The sequence below is a fragment of the Crocodylus siamensis genome, chromosome 1 (genome assembly GCF_052110815.1).
Source record: "Crocodylus siamensis isolate JL-2025a chromosome 1, ASM5211081v1, whole genome shotgun sequence".
NCBI classification, from domain to species: Eukaryota; Metazoa; Chordata; order Crocodylia; family Crocodylidae; genus Crocodylus; species Crocodylus siamensis.
Window position 1 is genome coordinate 426,528,291 of NC_143395.1, and position 25,516 is coordinate 426,553,806.

The 25,516-nt window shown below is 47.7% G+C and overlaps 1 protein-coding gene across 9 annotated transcripts in view; it reads left to right on the plus strand.

Annotated features, from left to right (window-relative positions):
• The first annotated feature begins 1,745 nt into the window (after positions 1-1,745).
• The window catches only part of DTNB (dystrobrevin beta), a 367,922-nt gene continuing 344,151 nt past the window's right edge, over positions 1,746-25,516 (plus strand). For 7 of the 9 annotated variants that reach the window (XM_090031193.1, XM_090031196.1, XM_090031197.1 and 4 more), the window contains exons 1-2: positions 1,746-1,877; positions 3,110-3,194. The gene's annotated coding sequence lies outside the window, so the exon portion shown is untranslated. Of the gene's footprint in view, positions 1,878-3,109; positions 3,195-16,735; positions 16,755-25,516 lie in introns of those variants that run through there. The other 2 variants (XM_090031194.1, XM_090031195.1) reach the window with 2 other exon arrangements.

Below are 25,516 nucleotides of genomic sequence, written 5' to 3' on the forward strand. Positions count from 1 at the left end.
ATTCTATGTTTACATCTGCAGCATCAGAAGCTCAAACCAGTATGAAGTGGCCCAGTTACTCCAGGGAGTTGTTCTCTGCTGAGTAATGCCTCTTGGAAATGCAAACAGAATGAAGAAATTACTTAGGGATGTAGGAATTGAATCATTCGTTTCGATGTGTGTTCTTGTGCTGCTTTTCATTCTCTGTTTGAGCCATGTGTCAAATTTGCCTTTTTTCAGTTCCCAGCTGTGATCTAAGTATTGTGTACCATCAGGCAATTAACATGCCTGTTTGCAGCCCCTCACTCCATCTCAGCACCGAGTGCCTGCCATGTTCCCATTCTCATTCCCCACTGGTCTGGGCACTTCAGCTTTTGGAAGGGGGACTGAAATGCAAGATACAGGTGTGGGGGCAGAAATGAAGTCCTCAGACCTCTCTCTGCCACTCTTCATATCCTTTTGAACACTTGTGTACTAGTCTGACCTATCAGTCCTCCTGCCACTTCTGGCGAGATTCATTTTTTAGCTCACTTGGCTCCATTGTTTAAGAAGAGAGTGAAAAATACGAATACTTACTTGAGGCTTTTTTCCTCATCTATTTAATGCTAATGTCTTCAACATTGCTTCTACAGTGAAACTGGAGCCTGCATATGGGTTTGAAAGTGCTTACCCCTGTCGTACCATCAATTTTAGCCTCGAGGCAAAACTTGCAAAATGTAGCTCAGGAAACTGCAGGCAGAGGATATCGAACAGGTGCATAATGTGCTCTGAAACTTGCTGCGGGCAGGGCTCAAACTCAAACACTTATCAGAAGAGCTCTAATGCACATAGTCCTCATGCTGCCACAGTTATTTTTCATACTGAGTTCATAAACCTGTGCAGAAATAATAATAATTCATCTTAAAATGTCATGAAGATCTGATTTTATGGATTATTTTTATTATGCAGGGCCTCTTCAGAGGGACGTCGCTTAGGGCCTCTGCACGTCATTGCAATCCAAACGACTGCCGGTTGCCTGTCAAGCCTCGTTTTAGGCAGCAAGCGCATCTTCCGTCATTCCATGTGAGGGGGGTGATATTTACCCCCAAGCTTGGTGCCCTGCCAGCCTGCGCCGGGCCCAGTTCGGAGCTGTCTGCAAGCAGGCTGAGGCCTAGGGCGCCCTTTGCCTTCAGACGGGTCCTGGCGTGACCCCGGGAGGCAGGTGGGAGAGGCTCAGTCAAGCACCACATGGCCCTCATAGCCTGGAAACTGAGGGGAAACCTCCATTTCAGCACTTGCCAACTCTCATGGTTTTCAGCGTTGTTCTTAAATTCTGCACGTTGCGGATGTGAACAACTGAGCGCTTTTACGTACATGTATGTCTATCCATCTATATGTATATGTATCTATAGGTATCCATGTTCCTCGCGACCACAAACACCCAAAGCCGTCCCCACAGCCACGCCCCCCTACTGCGCCTGCGCCCTGAGGAGGAGGCGCGGGGCCGGCGCCGATGATTGGCTGGGGGTGAGGGGCGCGCAGGGGCGGTCGCTGATTGGCCGGAGGCTCGCGGGAACGCACGCGACGCACAGAGCCCGTCGCCGATTGGCCGGAGGAGCGTCACGGGGAGGGAGAGAGGGGGAGGAGGAGCCGGAGGGGGGAGGGGTTGGGCCAGCGCTGCCGGCGGATTGGCTAGAGCGGGCAGAGGGGGCGGGGAGGGGTAGGCAGCCGCGGCCTCGGATTGGTCGGTGCACGCGCGCCCCTGCGGAGGCGTGCCGCGATTGGCTGGAGCCCGCGAGGCGGCCGGGGACCGTTGGAGCGCAGCGCAGCGCAGCGCAGCGCGGCTGAGGCGGTTTCCGCAGAGGACGGGGACGGCGCGGTCGTCTGCTCCGCTGTCCCCGGGCCGCCGGCCGGGGAACGTGAGTGCTGGGGCGGAGTGGGGCCGGGCGGGCTCGGGGCGTCCCCTCCCGCCCAGGGGGTGGGGGCTGCGGCCTGGCCCCCCCCAACCTGTCCTGCCCCCATCCCCCCGCCCCGTCCAGCTGCCCGTCTCGTAGTGTAACACCATCGCGGGACGGGACCTGTCGGGGCCGGCTTCAAGCGTCTACACACGCGCCAAGGGAAGGGCGCGTTTGAAGAGAGCATTTCCCTGTGCCTTCAGCGAGGCCAGGGGCTCGCAACCTTTATTTCTCGGTTGGCGGGGCGCTAAAAATCTCCGAGCTGCCCGTGAGGCCTTCTCACGTGCCCCCTCGCTTCCGGGGGGTGGGGGATGGAGCGGGGCATTTCTCCGTTGCCCAAGGGGGTGCGGCAGGGAGCAGCGTCTTCGGGGGGAAGGGAGGTGAGAGGTGAAACTTTCTGATGAGGAGAGCGGGCGGCCTAGAGGTGTGTGTGGTGGGGGGCTGGTAGCAGCTCACCACCACGCTGGGGGCACATCAGGGACTCAGTGAGTGGGCATGCGAGGGGTAACAGCCACTAAGTCCTGGACGATTGATTCAGGCTCACCATTAGGGAAAACTCCACGTTTAGGGTGTCCAGATGTGGAATAAGCTCCCTCCAGAGGTGCAATCACCTACCCTGGAAATCTTCCAGAGGAGACTGCATGGTCACCTCGCCAGGGTTGCCCGACCCCACTTGTCTTTCCTGCTGGGTGCAGGGGGCTGGACCTGATGATCTTCTGAGGTCGCTTCCACCCTGGCAATCTATGAACCTCCATCCTTGGAAGTTTTGACAAGCAGGTTGGACAGACGCTCGGCTGGGATGATCCTGCCTTGAGCAGGGGGCTGGACTGAAAAGGACCTCGTGATGTCCCCTCCAGCACGATGTCCTAGGATTCACGTTAGCCGTGACTGGGTCCTGTGGTGAGAAGTAGATGTAACGTTCTTGAGACTTCTAGAACAGCGGTTCCCAATCTGTAGTATGCGTACAGAGACAACCCACCAGCAGTACCTGTTCACAGACTGATTATAATTACTTTATATGACAAAAATGTGCCAGGGGTGCTTAAGGTTGAACTGAAAAATTTGCTGGCAGTACTTCAGGTTGTATCGTGCTCAATCTGTCAGTTTGGGAACTGCTGTTCCAGAGTGAAAAGTGAGCTGGAAAAATGGCAGACCTTGTTTATAGAGGACAAAACATTTCTTTTTCCTTTTTTTAGGTTGCCTTTAAAAGTACAAAGAGGAAATTGTGTATAGAAAAGTGAAAGTGAAAGTTGCCCCTAGAAAGCTTCCTGTGTGATCCAGGTAATGCTGACTGTTGTAACCAGCCTGCGATATCAAACATACATGCGCATAAGTGCAGATATATTAATGAAATGATTGAGTTAGGATCTCATAATGTACATTTAACAATTCTTCCAGGGCAAATGCTTAGTACAGAGCAGTGACTTGTACATCCTGACCTATGAAAAATTCTTTGTAAAATTTCAAATGTTCCTGCAGCCACATCCATGGCTAGGGAAGGTTAGGCCTGATAAATATTGATATAGGAGGCCTGCAAAGAAAACTTTGATGGTATGGAAAGTGTTGATTCAGTAGGTGGCACTCTTCCCTTTGGAACTGAACCATTATCCCAACATTGGACCGTGTTGGGTAGTACTGTGTTGCTGAAAGTACCGTTTTAAAGTGTTTAAAGCTAAATCTTGGCATTACGAACGGAATAAATTTCAACTTGGAATACCTCCCTCCAAAATATTCTTAGTAGTTTCAGATGGAGAAGTTTTTCTTCATGTCTTATGCCCTCAATTTTTCTGCAAAGTGTGACAGCTGATACTGGCTACTGTGATCTGTAAGAGGCCTGTCTAACTTGTGGTTTGTCTCTTAGTGCCCCCTCTGCCATTGCTCTTCTGTGCTGGTGTCTGGTCTCCCCTCCCTCTTCCAGCTTCCATTTCCTGCCCACAGCTTTGAGGGTGGGGCATCATGGGGTGGCCCTCGTTGCATGTTCAGTTGGCTCCTAGCTACTCAGAAGCACACCTTATCTCCAGTGGTGGAGACAAATATCTTTGTCAGGCGTGCCACAAAGTAAGCCCTGCGTCCACCCTGAGTGCCACTCTTATCTGTTACCCCTGACTGGTCTGTTGCTCTGCTTTCTCCCATTGCCCTGTGCTCTCTGCTTGACCTGTTCTTTTGCTTTCTATTCTCTGCCGTATCTGCTGTTGTGTTCCCTGGTTTCCTCCCTGATCTGTGCACTACACAGGAAGGCTTCCCATGCCATTTGTGGCATGCGTGCTGCAGTCTGGGACACCTGGACCTGGATGTAATTTTAATTATAGGCCAGTGTTGCAAAAAATGTATATGTATATATTTCCAGACAAATCTTTGTTAATAGGGAGTTGAAATTCAGAGTTCATAATATTGAGTTGAGGGAGAGTAAAACAAAAAGGACATAGATGTTTCAGGTATCCCCCCAAAAATGTTACAAACCCATTTGAAATATTCAGGCTAGTATTATCAGGTAAGATATCTAGAAAACTTTTGTTGTCATGTAATGACATCAGGCAAAAAACCCCCCCATACAATTAGGATCTTATTTTAGTTTTTTGTGATCCCAAATCATATTAGTCCAAATCCATAATAATTTTTTTAAACATTTTTTACACGGTTTTGTCCTTACTGTGTTACAGAGTTTGTTGTTTGGGAGTCTGACTGATGTATTTATATACCTTAATATTTCTTTTTAATTAAATTTAAACTCTGAATGTCCTGGGTATGTAAAGCTTATTTTTGTTGGGGTTTTTTTTTTTTTTTTTTTGAGGTTAGCTGTATAATGTTACGGACCATCTTGAACATTGAAAAGTTAGGAATTGTGTGGAAAAGTTGAATACTATCATATGAATAATTGGTTATTGTGTAAATAAAGGCAGTGTAATTCATTGTATGGACGGTTTTATTTGTGGCATTTCCTAGCTGTTGAATTACCATATTTACTCAAATAGAAGATGATCCAGATTATAAGACAACCCCCTCCCTGTAATTGGATCCTGTATCTGGAAAAAATTATATATTTATTATACTTCTCTAGGTATGCAATTTAATTATTGGAGGTTTGCCTTGAATTTGTCCCTTCCCACTGCTACAGCGGTGAAAATAAATCTAGGGAATCAGGTAACCCCTTTGCTCTATTCTTTTCCCTAGCTTTTCCCTCTGGCAGCCTCTTCCCCCTCATCTTCCTGTCAGACCCTGCTTTCCCTGAGCACATGGAAGTGAAGGGCAAATTTGAAAACAATAACCTTGAAATTCAACATGTCTGTAGTGATTTGCATGTAGTACCCATGCACTTGGTTCATCCAGAATTGATGCATGTTAGCTTTTTTTTTTTAAACTGTTGCAGTTTTCAGCACAGACACCTACTTATATATATATATTACAAACTATGCATGGTATTAGTCCAAAGCCAAAGACTCATGATCTACCACATAGTTCATTGTGCTGGACCTCACCTGAATCAACAGCTTTTCAAGCCATGGTGACCCCAGAGCTCAGTATGTGTGTGTATTCCGGATTCCCCCCGCACAAAGGATCCATGCGCCAATTAACCACCACTTGTGATTAGAACTGGGTGTTCTTGTCATGAGTCCTGGGATTTTCCAAAATGTACATGTAGATGACTTGCAAGGGAACTTGGTCTGGTGTTACCTCATGCAGGGTAGGGGTGCACTAATCATATATAGGGATGTACCTACATTGGGCTGGAAGTGCAATGTGCTGTGGCTCTTTTAACCTTGCTCTTTTTGCTGTGTGCCTGCTTAGCCCCCCAGCCCTCCCTTCTCTTCTCGCCCCCAACCGATGGCTGAGGGACCCTGGTAGCCCTGTCGTTTGCTCCCGATTGGCCTTGCCTCCGAATAAGTGATGAACAGTAGGGCCGCTGGGGTCCCTTGACCAATCAGCAATGAAAGGCAAAAACCATGGCATATTTGAAACTGTTTTTTGCAGGGTCCTCTCAGCCAGTCAGCGTGGTGGGGGAGAGTGGGAGAATGCCGCCAAAAGAGCAAGATTAAAGGAGTCGCTTCCTGTCAGTTTTGTGGCAATGCAGACTGCTTTCGTGTTTTCCCCTAGCTGCTCCTTGGCCTTTTGTCTAAGAGCAAGCAAGACAAGGGGGGGATCTGAACTCAAGGCTTCTGAGACTGGGGCTTACACATAGGTTGCCACCCAAAAAAAAAAAATTCCCATCGGCATGTTTACCCGGTGTGGGCCATGTGTTTTATAGTCATACTTGGTGCTGGTTGTCTTTAATCAACTTTATAGTTGGTTTCCATTGCTGAGCACATGCTGCTTTTGGCATCAGTTTAATGATAGACAATGTATTTAATGAGATTTCCTAGTATGCATTTATAAGACGGGGTGCTTTTTTCCTATGCCAATTGGAGAGGGGGGGACCTTATCTTGTATTCAAGTAAATACAGTATTTACTTTCCATAATATTTTTTCAGTATAATTTGATTTTTGAAAATTTGTTTTTAACAAAATCAAATTCTATCATGTGCAGATATGATATGCAGAGCTCCTTATAATTAGGTTTTGAACTGTGGGTTTTCAGCAGTCTTCTATTCACTGAATGAAAGGATTAATTTTAGCAGCCAACAATAGGAATATAATGTTATTTTCTATCTACTAGAAGAGAAAGTGGGATACTCTGTAACAGTGGATTGCACATATATGAGAAGCCTCATTTTGGTATCTTAAGTTAATGAGACGTGGTTCTGTTATATTAGACATCTGTAGGCTTGTGAAATTTAGAGTATTGACAACAATTTGTGGTTAAAAAGAGACAGTAGACTTTATCCAGCGATTTCTGTACCAGTACATTTTACTCTGGTAAAAGAATATTTTGGTGAAGAAGTGATCTGTTGTGTGGCATGCTGAAGCTCATATACAGGAGGCCCTCGCCATTCACGGGGCATACGTTCCAGAGATCCCAGCGAATGGTGAAATCCACGAGTACATTAGGAGCACCGTGGCAGCAAGCACAGAGCTCCTGCAGACGCCGCTGACGCTGTTGGTGGCAGGGGCTGGAGGGGGGTGGGAGCATGGCGAGAGCGTGCGGGGAGAGAACATAGGTTCAAATACTCAAAACTGCAAATGGCGAATCCATGAATGGCGAGGGTTTCCTATAATAAAGTAGTGTTTCACTGATGCTAGTAGAATTGGGGGTTTTACCGTCAAGCCAGTCATACATTATATTGAGCAAAATATGGTTGCGAAGAGGTGATTCTCAGTGCTTCATAATCTGCCTAAATCTAGTGTAGTTTTCACTGAGCCCTCTAAAGTTGCTTCCTTTACAAAGTTTAAATTACTGCTGAATACAACAGAAGCACTGGAGTTCTTAGGAAAACTTGTTTTTAATAGAAAATTTTAGGTAACATAGCAGGCATTTCCCTTCCCCTTGTAGAACATTGCCAAACAAAATATTTAGAGCAGGGATGTCAAAGATATGGCCTGCAGCCTGGATCTGGACGACAAAGCCCTGTCATCCTGCCTGTGGTACTTCCCATGTACTGGACCTGGCTTCATACAGCACATACCTGGACCAGCCCCATGGGCTGGACCAAAGCAGATCCAGGACACATGGGGCCAGGCCAGTGTGCACACTCTTTTGCAGCACCTGTAATAGCCAGCCTCATGTGCGATATCCAGCACGCAGGGCCAGTCTTTCAGGCTTGATTTAGCCCACGGTTCGGCCCCTTACTAGTTGTTTGTCTTGTGTACTGTCCATGCTACTCATCTGGCTCTGGGGCCAAATTAGTTTGACGCCCCTGGCATCAGGGGTTGATGGTGTATAGTTGTGGTACATCTTCAGAAATATTCAGTTATTAACAAGAAAATGAACAGTCCAGGGATACAGGTAATTCTCCCACTGTCATAACATCTTTTATCACTTGCTTTTGCCTAGCTAAACTTGCAGCACTCGTTCTTCATAGGGAAAATTATGTTGGTTAAAATAAAAATAGATGAGTAGCAGCCTATAAAATCACATCTTCTATACAGGGGCTTCAGTTATTTGCCGTTCATTTGTCACTAGGATGACAACATTGCCCACTAAAAAATCTGGTTGTATTATACAATATAGCTAAAAATGGAAATTTGCAACCTCCACAAATTTGTACATCAGCCTGTAACACCTTTTACAATCAGCTCATTCCACAGTCCCAAGTAGCTGTCATTTCATTTCTCTCAATAAAGTTGTTCTGCTCCACTAACTCACCTTGATCATTTACAGAATTTCAGCATAACTTGTTCTGGGACTTTCTTCCTTTTGAAAATTTGGAAGCAGTCTGGGTGTTGTTTTTGCAAGTGCTGGAGTGACTTAAGAGCATAATTTTTATTGAAAGTGAATGGGACTTGTGCTTCTAAGTCAGTAAGCTGCTTTGGAAAATTTTGTTCCATACTACAAAACTCTGGGTAAGTTTCTTCTGGTTCTCTGCTGCTCTTGAGGTTGTTCCCAAAAAATAAATTTTGCTTGCTAATTCTTGCTCTCAGTGTCATAACTATGGCAGGGCAGAGGGGGCAACTGCCCCAGGTGCCAACTTCGGGGAGGGGGGCAGAGGGCACAAGCACTATCATGACAGCTGGAAGTCGCCTCTGCTCTGTGCCATGGGCACGCAGCTGTGCTTCTCATGCCAACTTTCAAGATTGTGAGAGAAATAAATGGCAACGGCAGTTCCCGAAGCATTATTACTGCATTTTGGAATCTTCAGGCCATTTTTGGTAGGTGCCTTGAGAGCAGCACTGTGCCAGTGTACACATCATTTTCCTGAGTTTTCTTATCAACATTCCAGATGTGAAAATCTGTGGAATTTTCTTTTTGGGAAAGTTACCTATGGTTCGAATTTTAATATGTACCTAGCTTTAATTATAATGCAAAATGGCTACTGCTGTTGCCCAGTGGAGGCCACGCATTGCGTAGAGCAGGGATGGGCAGAACGCGGCCTGGGGGCCAGATGTGGCCTGCCAGGCCATTCTATCTGACTCGTGGGGCCCCTAAAAAATTTAGAAAATTAATATCCATCTGCCCTGGGCTGCCTGTCATGTGGCCTTCGATGGCTTGCCAAAACTAAGTAAGCTGCCTTTTACCCAAAATAATTGCCCACCCTGGTGTAGAACATTTCTTCTAGCCAGGCCTCCAGTAATAATCTGTCAGAGTAAGTCTTAGATTGTCCCCATTTATGGCATTGAAATGCAAATCCCTGTGTGGCAGCCTGTTTGTTCTTGTAGCTCTAAGATCATTTTATGTGGTTGGTCATTGCAGCGTTTGTTCTCTATTGCTGTTTCTTCATACTTGCTTGACCTTTTTTTTTTCCTTAGGGAAAAGCTTATGATCATGAAATTGTACACATTCTATATAAGGCAGTCTGAGATGGCATAGGCAGTCTTAAATATGTTTGTTTCTAACTCTCAGACTTTGTTTTTTTTGCACTACAGGTCTTTCCATCTCAAAACACTGCAGAATTAGAAAGGATTCAGAGCAGGTTAACTCAGGGTTCGGCAGTGTTTTTTGGGCTGAGTGCCAAAAACCCAAGCAACCCAGAGTTTGAAGATATTGGCATGCTGGGGTGGACAGCACAGGAATTGTGAGAGGCCCGGTCCTTGTGGCAGCGCAGCCCCTGCCCCTTCCCTGCTGTCTGCCCCAAGGTGCATGTGCAGTTGCTGCCAGCAGGGAGCAGGCCCAGGCCTCTGACCCCAGTGCAGCCACCTGTAGGTTTATTGCTGCCTGCTGCAAGCATCCCGGGCTCTGGGCAGGCCCCTGCTGCCTGCTGGGGAGCCCGGGCTGATCATAGCAGGCAGCTGTGAACCTGGAAGTAGCTGCACTGGGATCTAGAGCCCTGACCCTGCTCATTGTTGGTGGCGGCTTCAGGCATGCCCCTGGGAACATGATGGGGAAGGGGACAGGGCATGGGGAGAGGGGCTGGCCCCTTCCCTACTGCAGCAGGCTCTGGCTGCACACGCAGGGGCAGCACAGACCCCTCTGGGATGCTCCTGGGCCATGACGGTGCAGGGGCTATGGCCAAAGTCTGTGCTATCCTGAGGTGGCAGCCTGGCTCCCGACTCAGTGCAGCAGGAACAAGAGCAGGGGTTGGGGCTGGGGCTAGCAGCACAGATCAGCCCGGCCTGCTGGTGCTTGGGCATGGGAAGAGGAGCCCCCTGGGCCCAAGGCAGCCACTGTTCGTGAGCAACTTCCCCCAGCCCCATTGCCTGTCCCCATGATATGCGACTGGGGTGGCAGGGGCCAAAGCAACCCAACTGGAGCCCTCCTATGTGGGACTGCTGCACTCATGCAGTTTGCCTTGTCCTTAGCACCTGGGCCCAGCAGGATGGAGATGGGGATGGGAATTGGGATATATCCTCTTGCTCCCCGACCCCACTCCCTTTCTGCCTTCCTCCCCCGCAGGGATGCCAGGCTTTGTGGACGCACAGCCCCTGGCAGTGGAGCATAGCCCCAGCCTTGTCCCTGCAGTAGTCCCTGAGGTGCACACAGAAATGAGCTGGGCCAGGACTCCAGACCCAGGTGTAGCCACTTCTAAGTTGGCTGCTGCCTTTTGCATCCTGCTGTGCTCTGGGCAGCTGCTGCCGGTCATGGTGCCTGGGATGCTCGCAGCAAGGCTTGCAGGCTTCTTGCCTCCTGCTGCGAGCAGCCGGAGCTCTGTGGCCGACAGCAGCTGCCCAGAGCCCAGCTGGATGTGGCATGCTGAGTAAAATAGCCTCACATACCATGCTTCGGCATGCGTACCGGGGGTTGCCAACCCCTGGGTTAACTAAACTGTTTAGGAGCATGGAAAAGCACCCATTTAGCGTGGGACTTGGAGAGAATGAGATTGTATTAGTCCCAAACCTGTTTCCTTATGTCAGAATTCACTTTTTGGTTGGTCTCTGCCACTGGTGTCTGTTTCTTAGCTTAAGCTCAGTATATCTAAAATAGTTATTAATCTCTTGTCTGGCTGCCACCTGCCACTGATGACAGCAGTGAAATCCTGTCTGTCTTTTGGGTTTGTAAGCCAGGCATCATCTTGACTTGGAAATAGTTTAGATATGAGGCTCAAACAGAAGTCCACATCTTGGAGCTACTTTCTGCACAATGCCACTAAGATATGGTCTTTTCTGTTCATTTGACAGCTAGGGCTCTTGTCTAGGCTCTGATAATCTTACATCTTGATGCTTGCAGTAGGCTTTGACAACTGCAGTTTTGCCTCACTGATACCAATTCAGAATGCTGTTGCAAAGTGTATTTGCTTAGCTTGTTGTTTTGACCGTGTTATCCCACATTTCAGTCTCTCCACTATCTCTTATTTATCGAATCAAATATAAAATGCTTGACTTTGTTGTAGAGGGTAGAGATGGTTCATAAAGGGCCTGTCACTCTGCCCAGGCCCAGACACTGCATTCAAGACAGCTGTTCCTCTGTTCTTCTACATAAGATACCTGGGCCTACGTTTCTGTTCCCTGACACCCAGCTCCTGACTCCAACTTGCATCCCTGCTTTCTGATCTGCTGGCTCCTGACCCTTGCCTTGTGGCTCCAGTTTGGACCCATGCTTCAGACCTTGACTACTCCTGGTCCTGTGGCTTGTGACTGTGCAGACCCTTGTTTCCTAACATTCCTTTCTCCTGACTCTTTGGTTCAAAGCCAGCAGTGACCGACTTAAATACAGAGGGAAGTCTGGGCAACAGTGACCATGAAACCATCACGTTCACTGTCCAACATAAGGCAGACAAATCTGATAGCAGGATTGAAGTCTTGGACTTCTAAATGCTGATTTCAACAAGCTCAGGTCACTAGTAGGGCAAGTGCTGTGGGGCCAGGGACTGAAGGTTAAAGGTGTGCATGAAGAGTGGTTGTTCCTTAAGGACACAATCCTTGAAGCACAAAGGAAGTTTGTTCCCATGCAGAAAAAAGGTAACAGAAGGGCTGGGAAGCCCTCTTAGCTAAACAGGGAAATCACGGTCCTGTTAAGAAAGAAGAAAGAGGTTTATAAACAATGGAAGTGTGGGGTGGGCCCCAAGGAAGGCTATTCCACGATGGCCCACATTTGAAGGGAACAGATAAGACAGGCTAAAGTGGGGGCCAAACTTAAATTAGCAACAAGGACAACCAGAAGTCCTTCTTTAGGTACATAGGGAACAGGAGGAAAACAAATGGGAGTGTAGGGCCATTGCTCAGCAACTCGGGAGAGCTGGTTACCAGCACCCAGGAGAAAGCTGAATTCCTGAACGATTACTTCACCTAGGTCTTTTACCGGACCAAAGGGAATACTGTGCCAGGTAAAGTAGAGGATGAGCATGGTAGGAATAATCGCCTTCCTGCTATTGCCGTAGAATTGGTGTATGACAGATTAATAAAATTAGAAGTATACAGTGGGACCGGATGACCTTCATTCAGGAGTGCTGAGGTAATTGCAGAACCCCTGGCGAAACTCTTCCACACCTCGTGGCTCTCTGGAGAATTCCCTGAGGACTGGAAGAGGGCCAATGTTGTGCCCATCCACAAGAAGGGCAGGAGGGAGGACCTGAGTAACAATAGGCCAATCAGCCTAACTTCCATCTTAGGGAAAATCCCAGAAAAGTTTATCAAGGGGTCTATCTGCGATAAGCTTGCAGAAGGTAGGATTCTGAATGGCAGCCAGCATGGCTTCATCACAAGCAGGTCTTGCCTTACCAGTCTCCTCTCCTGTGACCAGGTAACTCACCACCTGGACACGAGAGAGCAGGTTGATGTTGTATACCTTGACTTCCAAAAGGTCTTTGATTTAGTATCCCATGATGTCCTCTTGATAAAATTGGAGGATTATGGGCTTCGCTCCAAGACGGTCAGGTGGGTGAGAAACTGGCTGCAGTATAGGACTTGGAGAGTTGTAGTGAACAGATCTGTGTCATCCTGGTGAGAAGTGGGCAGCTGTGTCCCACAGGGGTCAGTGCTTGGTCCAATACTTTTCAACATCTTTAATAATGATATGGATGTAGGGATGAAGAGTTCACTGGCCGAGTTTGTGGATGACACCAAGTTATGGGGAAGTGTGGTCACACTTGAAGATGGGCTACAGATACAAGCAGACCTAGACAGGCTATCAAGTTGGGTGGATCAGAACCTGATGAAGTTCAACGTCGAGACATGTAAAATGCTCCACCTTGGGATGAGCAACCCCCAACACACCTACAGGCTTGGCGGCACCAAACTGACTAGCGCCATGAATGAAAAAGACCTGGGGGTAATAGTAGACCATAATATGAATATGAACCGGTGGTGTGATGCTGTAGAGCCAGTAGGGTAGATAATACTCTGGCATGCATCAATCTATGCATCTCCAGCAAAACCAAGGAGGTGATTCTTCCACTCTACTCAGCACTGGTGAAACCGCAGCTGAAGTACTGCATTCTGTTCTGGGCACTACACTTCAACAAGGATGTGGGCAAGCTTGAGAGAGTCCAAAGAAGAGCTGCCCATATGATCAGGTCTTACGTGGCAAGCCATGTGAGGAAAGGCTGAGGGATCTGCGACTCCTTAGCCTGAGGAAAAGAAGGCTGGAAGGGGACCTGGTAGTAGCTTACCACTACACTAGGGGAGTGCATCAAAGGCTCGGTGAGCAACTGTTCACCAGGACACCCAAGGAGAGAACCAGGAGTAATAGCCACAAGCTCTTGGATGATTGATTGAGGCTCAACATGGTTTTAGGCTGCATCAACAGAAGTGTTAGGTGCAAGACACCAGAGGTGATACTGCCCGTCTACTTGGCACCAGCTAGGCTTCATCTAGAGTACTGCGTGTAGTTTTGGGCTCCATATTTTAGAAAGGGCATGGAGAATTTAAAGAGGGTCCAGAGGCAGATGACAGAAATGATAAAGGACTTTGAAGACAAGTCATATGAGGAGACATGGAAGGAAATAGGCATGTTCAGCTAACAGAAAAAGGACTTAAGAGGAGAAATAATAGCAGTTTTAAAAAATCTGGAGGGCTGCCATAAAAATGAGGGAGAATGCATTTTTTCTCTAGTTGTAGAAAGCAGGATGTAGATCAATGGCTTGAAGTTGCAGCAAAGCAGATTTCAATTAGATATCAGGAAAAACTCCTTCACCTGTTAGAAAAGTGGAACAGATGCCATGGGAAGGTATGCACTTGCCATCACTGGATGTTTTCAAGAAAAGGTTGGACAAGCATTGGCTGGGAGTTACCTGGTATACTATGGGAATTCCCACACTTCCTAACTTGTGGTGGCCTGCCAGTAGCCCAATGGGCCAGAAAGAGCAGATCTGCAGACCAGATTCAGTCTGCAAACCATATGTTTGACACCCCTGAATAACCCAGCTAGCACTGTGTACTGAATGGTTGCAGATGTTAATGTCTAGGCTTGTTTGCGGACAGTAAAAACCTAGCTGAGCTTTTATTACTAAGAGCCAAACTAGTCTCTTTACTGTAAGAACAAGGGCTTTAGGAGTAGTAGTATAAAATCACAGATGGCATCCTGACAGCGTACACCCAGACTGTCTGAAGTGAGGGAGCCTGAATTGACCAGTGATACTCCACTCCTAACAGGACTTGACAGAGTTCAACACTAAGCGAGTCCTACAGGAAGCTTAAACCTAGAAGACAGAAGTATTTTTAACAGTACATAATTAACCTAGACATTAATTTCAACTGTGCAACTTGTAACAAGGTAAAACAGAACTCAGCAGGTAAGAGAGGATAAAATACTTACTTGAACAAGAAAGTGCCACTCACACTTGCAAGGAACTAATATGCAAGCAATGCCAACCCTTAGAATCATAGAATCACTGAGTCGGAAGGGACCTAGACAGATCATTGAGTCCGAACCTCCGCCATGGGCAGGAAGGAGCACTGGGGTGGCAGGGGTCATAAGACCCCAGCCAGGTGCCCATCCAGTCTCCTCTTGAAGATCCCCAGGGAAAGTGAGAGCACCACCTCTCTGGGAAGCCTATTCCAGGCTCTGGCCACCCTTACCATGAAGTAGTTCTTCCTAATATCTAACCTAAACCTATCCTCCCTCAGCTTGTGGCCATTGTTCCTAGTGACTCCAAGGGGGGCCCTGGCGAACAGACTTTCCCCAAGTCCCTGCTGCTGGCCCCTGATAAGGTTGTAGGCAGCCACAAGATCCCCCTCAGTCTCCTCCTGCGGAGACTGAGGAGATTCAGGTCCCTCAGCCTTTCCTCATAGGGTTGGCCACGGAGGCCCCCAACCATATGAGTGACCCTCCCCTGGACCCTCCCTCTGGAGCCTCCTGGGTTTGGGGGGAGCACCTGGGGTCCCTGCACGGCCAATCATCAAGCTGGGGAGATGCGGAGGAGTGGGGGGTCACAGCGTGCTCCCTGGCAGATCCAGAAGTGGACAGAAGTACTTCTGGTTCACTTCCGGGTTTACTGCCGAGCACGCAGGGGGCCCTCCTCAGGGACGCTCCATCCACCCCAGCATTGCTGCGTTCATGGGCTGTACCTGGTAAGTAGAAAAAATATTTGAAGTTGCGTCTATGGCCAAATTGCTGATTCTCTGAATCGGCACTGAATCTTCAGATTTGGATTTGGCTGAATTGAATCGGGACAGTGATCCGAATCAACAAATCAAATCACTGTCCCCGATTCAGGCTGAATCCAAATGGCATATGAATATGTCCCGTTTCCAAATGAATATGTCCCGTTTCAAATATCCCTAGTAGCTTTGCATCTTATAGACTATATCAGAGATGCCTAGGTTTTCATAAGAAACATCTTACTTAAAAGGCTAGGAAGGGACTTCAGGGAGCAGACCTTCTGAATAGAAAGCAGTGATTTGAATACAAAATATGGAAGGGGTTGAAAAGAGAAGGGGATGCTGCTAAGAGTTAACAGTGGATAGAAGAGCGAAGAACGAAGCACTTAATCCCCATGTCCACCAGTGGGCTATAAAAGTTAAACCAGGTAATCGGATAAGGATCCATAGTCTTTGTTTTGTGCATGGGTGCTCAGTCCTAGGCCAGCAAGCCATATCTGGCATATGTTATCTGGCTTGTGGGGCTTCCCATGGGTTTGACATTTGGGGGGAGAATACTCCCAAATTTCTTGACCCATGGGGAGCCCCATGGGCTAGATAGCACAGCCCCATGTCCTACATTGGGCGCACGGGGCCTGATCTGGGTATGCAGAGGAGACAAAATATTGGGCACTACTCGTTTACACCACACCTAACACATTCCAGCCCAGGGATGATATCTTGTTCTTCAGTTTCCTGGTTAAGTTGTTTTTTAAAGTTTTGTTGTGTAAGAACAGCTATTCTGAGGTCAGCAATGGTTTATCTCGGGAAGGTAGTGTCTGGCCACGGGTTTGTGTATCTTTCTAGAATTGATGTCAAATCAGCATTTGTTTATTCATTCATATCTAATGTAAAGGGCAGTGGGGTACTGAAAGCAGGAGATGGCATATGTGATGTTAGATGAGAGGTAAATGATTCTTGGATGTTATAATTAGTGTAATTTGGTCCAGTGATGATATGATCTATGTTGATGAGGGGGCACAGTTGGCATCTAGGTCCAGAGAAGGTCTGGTGCCTAGTATAGGAGGAGTTAGGTAGTCTGTTGCTAAAGGGCCTTATTACACAGTAATTTTAGGAAGCTTCTGGAGCTCTTAATCCCTTGACTGGCTACACATTAACACCTTTGAAGTGATTTAAAACACTTGTTATTTATCTTACTTATGCCATTCGGGGCAGGTTTAACTCTAGTCTGCCTAATTTTGCTTCTCTTCTATTAAGGTGTGACCACTCTCCACAGCTATTCTGCCCAAGTTGAAGTCCTCCAGCATCCCAGGATGCTGTGGCCCCTCCTGAGTCCAGGTGGGGATGCTGAGGTCTTGTCTTATATGTGTGCACTTTGTTTGATAAATCAAGTTAATTAAAACATGTTTACATACAATTTCTTTTCTTGTTTATATAACACCTTTTAAACCACCTTAACTTAAAAATTTCGTCAGTGATGTGGAAGATGAGATGTAGTTTGCAGATAACATCAAGCTTGGGGAGTAGAAAATATGCTGGAAGGTAGGGCTAGGATTCAGAAAGACCTTGATGGATTGGAGAGTTCATAGAATCATAGAAGTCGGGTTGGAAGGGACCTTGTAGATCTTTGAATCCGACCCCCCGCCTGGGTGGGAGAAAAGACTGGACTTAAATGAGTCCAGCCAGGTAGTCAGCAAGCCTCTTCTTAAAGATCCCCGGGGTAGGAGCCAGCACCACTTCCCTAGGAAGCTTGTTCCAGCTCCTAGCCGCCCTAACTGTGAAGTAGTTCTTGCGGATGTCTAATCTAAACCTACTCTCTAATAATCTATGTCCATTGTTCCTTGTCATGCCAAGGGGCGCTAGGGGAGACAGCGTCTCCCCCAAACCCTTCTGGTCCCCCCTAGCGAGTTTATAGACAGTCACCAGGTCCCCCCTCAGCCTTCTCTTGTGAAGGCTGAACAGGTTTAGGTCCCGCAGTCTTTCATTGTAGGGTCTGCCCTGTTGTCCCCGGATCATGCGGGTGGCCCTCCTCTGGACCCTTTCAATGTTGTCCACATCCCTCCTGAAATGGGGCGCACAGACCTGGATGCAGTACTCCAGTTGTGGCCTGACCAGCATCGCATAGAGGGAGAGGATCACCTCCCTGGCTCTACTTGAGATGCACCTGCGGATGCACGACAAGGTGCGGTTAGCCCTGCCAACCGTGACCTTGCATTGTCGGCCCATGTTCATCTTGGAGTCAGTGCTCTCAAGAAGGGAGTTTCCCATTCTATAAGTGTGCTGCTGGTTTCTACTGCCTAAGTGCAGCACCCTCTACTTGTCAGTATTGAAACGCATCCTGTTTATGTCAGCCCACTCCTGTAACCTATCCAGATCTTGCTGCAATCTTTCCCTCCCTACTAGCGTGCTCACCTCACCCCAAATTTTCATATCATCAGCGAATTTAAACAGGTTGCATTTCACCCCGTCGTCCAAATCGCTGATGAAGAAATTGAACAGTTGGGCCAAAAGGAATTCATGGGGCTCAACAAGGGCAAATGCAAAGTCCTGCACTTAGGAGGAAACAGTTCCATGCAGCGGTACCACCTGGGGCTGACTGGCTGGGCAGCAGCTCTGCAGAAAAAGACCTGGGGGTGACAGTTGACAAGAAGCTGACCAGGAGCCAAGCAGTGTGCCCTTGTTTCCAAGAAGGCTAACGGCATTCTGGGCTCCTTTGGTAGGAGCGTTGCCAGCAGATCGAGGGAGGTGATTCTTTCCCTCTATTTGGCACTGGTGAAGCTACATCTGGAGATCTGTATCTGGTTTTGGGGCACCCACTACAGAAAGGATGTGGACACATTGGAGAGAGTCCAGCAGAGGGCAGAAAAAATGGTTTTGTGGGCTGGGGCACATGATTTGTGAGGAGAGGCTGAGGGAACTGGGCTGATTTAGTCTGCAGAAGAGAAGACTGAGGGGTAGAGGTGCACCAATAGAGATTTTGGGGGCCAATACTGATAACTGATATTTAAGGAGGCACATTGGTGAATACCAATACAGCTGTCTTTAGGTGGTAAGTCCGGTGTGGTGGAAGGGGAGGGAGGAGGGAAGGGGCATGGGGAGGCAGATCAATGGCCCCTGTGGTGAGGGAGGGGGCAGGGTCAGGTGTTGCCAAGGAGGGGAGGTGGGGGTGCAGGATGGAGCTGCGCCTCATGGGGTGAGGGCAGCTCCTGCTGCTGCTTGCACTCTGGAAGGGTGTGGGGAGGGTGTGTGCCCCCAGATCTGTCCGGCATGGGGTGGGCTGCAGCTGGAGCCCGCGCTGTGCACGGCTTTCTTGCCTGGAGCTGGGCTTGGAGCTGGCTCCAGCGGCGCTGGAAGGAGGCTGCAGCCACGACAGAGTTCACTGCAGCTCCGCTCCCAGCCCTTTGCTGCTAGCAGCCTGGCACAGCCGTGGCTTTTCCCGGAAGTTGAACGGAGGAGTGGCATTCAGCCAGGGCTGCGCTGGGCAGTACCATGGGGCTGGGAGCAGAGCTGTGGCAAAATTTGGGGTGGTTGCAGCCTCCTCCTAGCGCCACTGGAGCCTGCTCTGAGCCCAGCCCCTGGTGAGAAAAGCCCTGTACAGCCCTGGCCACCCCACAGCTACAGCCCACCATGCAGATCCTGGGGCACATGCCCTCACCCACTGCCCTCCTGGGGTGCAAGTAGCAGTGGGAGCTGCCCCCACCCCATGAACTGCGGCTCCATCCCACCCCTCACCCCCCGCCTCCTCCCTCACTGCGGGGGTGTTGATGTGCTCCCCCACACCCCTTCCCTCTCCCCTTCCCTTCCAACTTACCAGCTGGAGGCAGCTCTCTGTGCTGCCAGCTCTGCTCTGTGCTGTGTTGCAGCTGTGTGCAGCACGGGCATTTATCTGCCAAATGATCATCCCCATAGGGCCAATATCTGATATAGATAGTTTTATTCATATCAGTACCAATCTGATATCAGACCGCTGTATCAGTGTACCTCTACTAACGGAGGATTGAATAGCAGCCTTCAACTCCCTGCAGGGTGGTTGCAAAGAGGATGGAGTCTGGCCAGGGTCTCAGGTTGCAGCAAGGGAAGTTGAAGGTAGATGTCAGGAAAATCTTTCTCACTAGGAAGGTGGTGAAGCACTGGAACAGCTTCCCCGAGAGGTGATGGAATCTCCATCCTTGGAGGTGAATTAAATGCATGCATTTTTGCATTCTTATATTTCTAAAATACTTCCACTGATGATCTTTGAATTCAAAGAATATTTTGTATTATATATATAAAAAAAAGTGGGTATATTATTTGTATTGAGATAGTTGGGAAAGTTTTCTTGAGATTTCAAAAATGTCCTGTTCCCTATTGTGAAGAAACCAAGACCAGAGAGGAAGAAAGGAAGAAGCACTTTCCCTTCCCTTTCTCCACAGAATAGCCATTAACTTGGGTGAAAGAAACCAATTCACTTTGCAGCTGTGCCAGTCTCCTGGATCCTGGGTAAGTACCCTGACCTCCAAGTTACTGGCTATTCTGGAGTGAGTCTCTCTTCCTACTAGAACTGTTCCATGCTGTAAACATACTATTTTCTTGGGGAAAGAGAAAGGGAATGAGAGGGAGAGACAACTGAAATTCTGGCTTGCATCCATAGATGCTTCTTGAGTAAATCTTAGGATGTCATCCTCCCACTGTACTCAGCCAGCCTTGGTGAGGCTGCAGCTGGAGTACTGCATCCAATTCTGGGCTCCACAATTCAAGTAGGATGTGGAGAAGCTTGAGAAAGTCCAGAGGAGAGTCACGCACATGATCAGAGGGCAAGAGAATAGGCCTTATGATGAGAGGCTGAGAGCCGTGGGACTCTTCAGCTTGGAAAAGCGCAGGCTCATGGGTGACCTGGTGGCTGCCTGTAAGAACGTAAGGGGTGTGCATCAGGATCTGGGGGAACATCTGTTCGCCAGAGTGCCCCAAGGGATAACAAGGACCAATAGTCATAAACTCCTTCATGATCGTTTTAGGCTAGACATAAGGAAAAACTTCTTTACTGTCCAAGCCCCCAGCGCCTGGAATAGACTTCCTCCAGAAGTGGTGCAGGCATCTACTCTTGACTTATTTAGGAAACAATTGGATGCTTATCTTTCTGGGAACCTTTGACCTTAGCTGACTTCCTGCTCTTGGGGCAGGGGGCTGGACTTGATGATCTTCAAGGTCTCTTCCAGCCCTAATGTCTATGAAAAAGTTCTGGTTAAAATTGGTTCATCTGACCTCAAAGTAATTTAATCTGCAGTCAAATACAGTGAAAAGACGAAGTGTTGGGATTAAAACAATGAAGAAATACTTAATTTATAAAGTAGTAGATGTATATGGTAGTCAGAAAAGAAGCAACACCTTTGCAATAGTCATTATAGTTCTTGGGTTACTTTTTCCAGGGGCACAAAAATGGAAAAAAGCCATGGAAGGATGCGAGTGGGATGCTTGAAACATTGGGTACTTACTAGAGCAAGGGCTCCAGACCTTCACGATTATGTTCCTTCACTAGTTTGAAGAGTGAAAGTACTTAATTAGGCCGTTACCTACAGCTGATGAGCTCCAAGAAGAGCGAAACCTTTTAAAATAGGTCCTGTAGTATTGGCCTAACAAGCTTTCCAAGTGTTTTGTTTTCATTTTTGTGATTTAGTAAAGGAAACCAGGAACCAATGGAATCCCCGAAAATAATTCAGGCTCAGCAGTGATTGAAATTGAAAACGAGGGGGGAAATAATTTTTTCAATTATTTTCTTTCAATAGTTTCTGTCTGGAGAAAATGAAGATGTAGGAAACTAACTGAAGTGGGGAGGAGAAAAAGGATGAGGGTAAGAGAGACATGGGGCAACAGTAAAATAGAAAGCAAGGAGGGAAGAGAAGAAAGAAGTAGAAGAAATGAAAATAAAAGGATTGTTCTTACTGTTTAGAAGTTCTCTATCCTTCCCCCTACACAGTTTTGGATTCTAGATTTCATGTGAAGTCTGTCACAGGGTTCATCATGAAATAATTATATGTAATTTTATTATAGCTGTTGCAATTTGCAAAGGGCTTTGAGAATATATGTAAATAGAATAGTGCTCCACATTTTATCAGTTTTTCAGTTTCATTTCATACAGTTATAATTTTGAAGGTTAAAGGGTGCTGAATTAAAAAAAATCCATATTTCTGGATGTTTTTTGTAGTCAGTGGGCATGTCTACATGTGCACTAGTGCACTTTTTCTAATGTGCATTAAATTTAGTACTTCCAGAGTGAGATACTAAATAAATGTGCATTAGGTGGCGCTAATGCACAGTAGCACATTTACATGCTTTTTAGTGATGCTTAATGTGCAGTAAACTTTTACTGCTCATAACGTAATGTCATGTTTTTTTACGTGATGCTTTAATACGCAGTAAAATAGTCTACTGTGCATTAAAGTGCATGTGCAGCTCTGTCCAGCATGTCCAAATTCTAGGTAAAATTTTTAACATGTCAAATGAGAGGCCATTCATCCAAAAGTGGCTAGGAGTGAGGATTTCTTTTCATGCTTAAATTCCTTTTTATAATCCACCTGGTTCGCATTGTTTTTTAACACATAACACTTGCATCCTTCAATACTTCTGTTCTTCACAAGTACATGATATGCTTAATATTGTCAGTAGTTATCTCTTTTTTGTGTGAAATTTGATTTTCTTCAGCTTTGATTTGTCCCTCCCCTGAGGACAAGGTAGATTGAGGCAAGCTCCTTAAGCTGCTAGCATTCAGGTGATGAATCAGTGCCTGACGGTATCGTTATTATTGTTATTTACTCAGTTCCACAATAGGTTTAATTCTGTTGATATGAGAGCTGAAATGTTTCAATTACTATGTAATCCATTTGATTATTCATAGTAGTAATACAATTCAAATGAATACCACCCCCCCAAAAAAAAAACAAGCCCAGAGCTCTTTGTATATCGCAGAGATTTACTAATCATCCTGGTTTCAAAACATCATAGGAAAGCTTGCTGGTAAGAGCAACTATTTTTTTTCCTGTTCTCTAAGGGTACCAAGAAGACCATTTTTTAGCTAGAAGATAACCAGAGACTAGTGTCTCTGATAAGGGGCCTTCCAGCCTACTGTTCCCTCCTCTGCTATCACAGATAACCACATTATATAATCACTTTTGTAAACTGAGCCTGCTCTACTTAAATAGTTTGAAGTCTGTTAGCTTGGCTTCAACAGTAGGTAAGATCTTAGGGAAGATACTGAAGGAAAGAATAGTGAAAGATATAGAAGGAAATAGAAAACAGGACAAAATACAACATAGGCTTATTGTGAGAGTATGATCATATCAGATTAATACAGGACTGTCAAACTCATCCATTCCTGTGGGCTGGATGAGTGGCATGGGGCTGGTCTGTGGGCTGGATCAGGCCCACAGACCACCTCCTTCTCCCCCAACATGCTTGGTCTAGAATCTACTCTGTGTGCAACACGGATCCTGGAATGGGCACTGTGGCAGGAAGCCACCTTTGTTTCTCCCCAAAATCTCTGCCCTGTGACGGTTTGATTAGGATGGGCACAGCCGAGGAGATGCACCTTTACCCTGTCTCTTTAGGTAACCTGAGATGGAGACATTCCTAAGGGAGGGGGGAAACCTGCTTGCTCTGCCCACATGACTGGTATCAGCTACCTGGGTGAGAGGCTTCTACCTGGTGGGCTGGAGTCTGCCGGGCAACTAGTGATGTATTTCAAATTGGTTGGCCGAGAGCCAGCAGGTGCTGGCCTCCATTGGACCAGGTGAACGAGGTCACAGGGGCTATATAAGTTAAGACTGCCCAGGAGGAGGGGGCAGCAGCCATGCAGGGGCTCAGACTTAAAGAGGAGCTTGACCATCTGAAACTGGTTCTCTCCCCCATAACTCATGAGCTAGGAACAGCCTGCCTCCAGAGGGAATCTCCAGCAGCCTCAGGATGATGCTTGTGAGCAAGCTACTCGAGATCTGATTAGATATCTAGCTGGCAGTAACTTAGATGTGTGATCAAAAGGCTACCTCAGCCAGACTGGTTTGCTCTATGGGATTTCTGTGATATTGCTCTGTCTTGTACCCTATTTTCACCCTACCCCTGTAATCAATAAAGTTCTCCTTTGTGACCGATGTAGGAGACTTATTGAGGGGTGGGTCTAAATTATGCCTAGGAGGCCCCTTAGGTCTGCAGACTAAGGGAGACTTTCCTTTTTGACCCCCGACTTGAGGAAGTGCCCCAAGTGCCTGTACTGGGTCATGTACCCGTAGGACTTTTAGGCCTGTGTTTCCCTGAGGACACAGGGCTGAGACAGTCCCTTCTTGGGGCGGTGGCAGCTTACGTTACCCCCAGGCTAGCGAGTGTGCTCCAGGAAGGGGGTCAGCCGGACACGAGGCACCCCAGGGAGGCGCTCGCAGCCTGGAAGGTGGTCAGGCGCAGTGAGGTTCAACACAGAAGCACCCCCTACTGGCCCGCCACATGCACCACATGTGTCACAGTCTGGCTGGAGCAGCAGTCCTGCTGCACGCGGTGGCTGTCCTAGCTGGCACGCATGCTGCATATGGTGCCTGCTTCTGCTAGTTTGGGTCTGCAGTGCTTATAGGTGCTGCGTTCAGTGCAGGTCCCAGACTGGCTGGAGCAGGTTCTGGGTTGGGTGTGTTGTGGGAGAGGGGTCCGTGGGCCTGATGCAGCCCATGGACTGGCCCCATGTCATGCCTCATATGGGTCTGATCACACCCAGGGGCAGCACCAGGGCTGGGCAGTGGGGCTTCATGGGTGAGATCCACCCCATGGGCTGTATGTTTGACACCCCTGATTTAATATCATAATTGCAATAAGAGGGGAATCTTTAGCCTGGAAAAGCGTAGGCTCAGGGGTGATCTGATGGCCGCCTATAAGTTTATCAAGGGTGACCACCAGGATCTGGGGGAACGTCTGTTCACCAGAGTGCCCCAAGGGATGACGAGGTCGAACGGTCACAAACTCCTGCATGACCGTTTCAGGCTGGACATAAGGAAGAATTTCTTTCCTGTCCGAGCCCCCCAGGTCTGGAACAGTCTGCCAGCGGAGGTGGTTCAAGCACCTACATTGAACACCTTGAAGAGCAAATTGGATGCTTCTCTTGCTGGGATCCTATGACCCCAGCTGACTTCCTGCCCTTTGGGCAGGGGGCTGGACTCGATGATCTCCTGAGGTCCCTTCCAGCCCTAATGTCTATGAAATCTATGAAAGATAATCTTCTTGTATAAGGGCAATGCAATAGATTTGATTTACGTACATAAAAGCAAAGCTTTTAGTACCATACCCGAGTGGGGGCCAACTTTGTTGGCGGGAGTGCCACAAATGATCCCTGCACCATCCCCAAGTGCCACTCCCCTTCCCCTTCTGCACTGCTTTCTGTTCCCAGCCCTGTGCTCCCTGCCTGATTGGCTGCTTTACTTTCTGCCCTATCTGCCACTCTGCTGTCTGTCCCCTCCCCAGTCTGCTGCATGCCACACTCACGGGCTGCCTGTGCCATTTGTGGCACTCGCACCACAGATAGGGCACCTCTGCCCTGTCCCTTTGGGAAATTATTGGCCAAACAGAACAGGACAAAGACCAATACTACAGCTGAAGTGGATAAAGAATTGGCTCAAAGGGAGGCTTGAGTCGGTAATGTTGAAAGGGAGGTATCTGACTGGAGTGCAGTTAGCAGTATTGTTCCTCATCTTGGCATGGCAGTTGGGAATGCCCACACAAAAGACCCCATTGAGAATACTGAGTGCAGGCCACCAGCGTTCAAAGAAAATGAATTTAAATTGCAGGTAACTCTAAAAGGGGCCACTATGCTGGTGAAGGGAATAGACACCTTTGTCTTATAAAAGAAGACTAAAGGATCTTCTGGTTTAGTTTTGCATTATGGAGCCTGGGAAAGGACTATGAGCACTCTTGACAAGTACGTGTGAGGTGAATATTGGGGAAGGAGGAAGAGCTTTTTAGGTTGAAAACCAGCACTGGCATGAGGTCATGGCTACAGACTGGCTCTGGATCCATTTAGATTTGATAGCTAGAAATCTTTTTTTCCAGGAAGGGCAGTTCTGAAATGGTCTAAGCAAAGTGGTGGGAGTGCAGGG